The sequence below is a fragment of the Cyprinodon variegatus genome, unplaced genomic scaffold, assembly GCF_000732505.1.
Source record: "Cyprinodon variegatus isolate N-32 unplaced genomic scaffold, C_variegatus-1.0 Scaffold1591, whole genome shotgun sequence".
NCBI classification, from domain to species: domain Eukaryota; kingdom Metazoa; phylum Chordata; class Actinopteri; order Cyprinodontiformes; family Cyprinodontidae; genus Cyprinodon; species Cyprinodon variegatus.
The window spans coordinates 54652-56922 of record NW_015152044.1 but is presented as its reverse complement, the minus strand read 5'-3'; the positions used below and the strand labels follow the sequence as shown (position 1 = coordinate 56922).

General features: G+C 37.4%; 1 long non-coding RNA gene across 1 annotated transcript; it reads right to left on the bottom strand.

Moving 5' to 3' along the window:
* LOC107104016 lies at nt 1-960 on the bottom strand. Its single transcript, XR_001482219.1, has 3 exons — nt 862-960; nt 120-242; nt 1-40 (listed from the first exon to the last, which is right to left on the bottom strand). It is a non-coding gene; the product is annotated as an uncharacterized LOC107104016 (long non-coding RNA).
* Nucleotides 961-2271: the final 1311 nt, after the last annotated feature.

Below are 2271 nucleotides of genomic sequence, written 5' to 3'. Positions count from 1 at the left end.
GGGTTCTGGTTCTGGTCCAGGTTCTGGTTCTGGTTGTTTCCTGTGAATAAAGATGGTTTGTTGATGTTCATGCTGAGACATGGAGAAGAGTCCTGGACAGTTAGAGATGGTGATCTGACCTCTGAGCTTTGCTCTGGTCCTCATGTTCTCCACACAGAGTGGTTTTAGAGGGAGGGACTCTGTCCTCTCTGTCCTCACACTGATCCATGCTGCTCACTTCACATCAGCTCACACACCTGCAGCTGCAGCCAAGAACACAGGATGAAGCTACATTAACATTCACTGATTCCCACCTGCTGCTGCACCTAATGTTACATTAGAAAACCAAAGTGTTTTAAAGCTCAGCCTGTAAACACAAAGTAAAGGTTGATGTTAAAAGAATGAAGGGATTCCAGTATGACTGGAAAGTCTGACTGAAGGAGCTGCAGGATCCCAGAATGTAAGTCTAGATCAGTTTCATGCTGGAACTGAAAAATTAAACCAGTTAAATGCTGGTATTCCAGCCATCAAACTATAAAATGTGATATTTTCACATTTCAGTTAAAGTTGAAACAAACTTAACCTCTTTGAAAAGGGAGTCTAACTGAATGTGACCTAATTTTACTTTGAAAGGATCAAATAAGCATCAGGAAGCTGTCATGTCTGACTTTATCAGGTAGGATGACAGCTTCACTAAAAACAAAGAATAATTTAGTATAAGTATATAAAATATCTTAATTTCAGCTCTTCATCATGTTGAAGGATTACAGATATTTAATAATCTCTAAATCTTACTTTAAACATAAAACTGATGAATCTTTCAGCTGAAATCAGAAGGTTTTTAGTCACATTAAAGTTTAACTATGAAGAAAATAAACTTACAGTCTGGTCAAACTACAAAAAGTGTTGAAGAGACTTGATAGGTGAATCTGAGGCTGAGCTGCTTTCTGGAATGAGTCAGAGCTTCGCCTGTGATGGAGGCGGAGCCTGATGAGAGACAGGTAGGAGGGACAGCAGCATTTTTCTTTCTATTTTAAATGTATCTTTCCTGTTGCTCAGAAACTATGAAGGAAACCCAGAAAACCTGTTTGCAGGATCTGATCCAACAGGCTGGTTGTTTTGAAATGTGTCTGACTTTGTCTGTAGGTGGCGCTTTAATTGTCCCTCTAAGGAGTGATAAAACTGTTTTAGAAGAGGAATCAGAAGAAGTTCAGATGTGAAGAACATGTTGGTGAAAATTATGTTAGAAGCTCAGCATTCAGAATGTTGGATGCAGTTAATCTGCTCTGCTGTAGTATTCCAGGTACATTAAAAATCTCAGGTAACTGGGTGGAGCCTGTAAATCCCAGTAAACCCAGTGGTTCGTGTAAACACCGTGGTGGTTGGTCTGATTCTTGTTGAGACAAAGACTGATCAGTTTTACTGGTAAATTATGTGCTTTTTAGGGAGAACTTCTGTTTTTATTATTTATGTCTTCCAGTGGTATAACTGTTTTAACAGTTGGGTGAGTCCACAATCGTCGCTGTTGGAGGATCTGGGATTATTTCTGCCAGATTAGGTTCCACACTGAATAAATATATGTTGAAATTTTAAGATGCATCTTTTGTGTTATCAAAGTTGTCATCATTTTCTGTAAAATAACGAGGAAAACTAATGAGTCCGGAGTTTTCCTGGATAACAATATAATATATTCCAGATGTCTTTAAAGATTTAGTTTCATAATAGTTTTCTATACTTTTTTCTGGTTAACGATCTATAAAATAACAGTTAATTTATTCTCATATTTTTTTTGTGCCTCCACTGATCTTCATTTTTTGGCATTTATTAATCCCTTTCTGAGGTCTTATCTTTATAAAAAACAAAGTTTTCTATCAGACAGTTTTTGTCATACAATGACCATTCATTAATTTATTTTATGCTTCATTAATATCATCTTCCTTCAATACTGACTCTTAGTTTTCTTTTGAAAGGTGGGAAAAGGCTGATTCCACAGAAAAAGCACAAACATTGTTTTCTGGTTTTACCAATAAAATTAATATCTTCTTTATCAAGAGCTGATGTTTTTTGGCAAACTCTTCACATTTAATTCAAGTATGGAATAATCTAAGTGAAATGTTGAGGTGAACAGGGGAAAGGTCCAGTTTAGTGAACAATGCTGCTGTTGGGATATATTGCCAAAATGGAGCTAAATCAGTGGGGTTAGCCACCTGGAACCCATCCCCCTTCTCTTCTCCACAAGGGAGAACAAAGGATTCCCTCCAAAACAAGAACAAAGGAGACCCGGCCCACTGT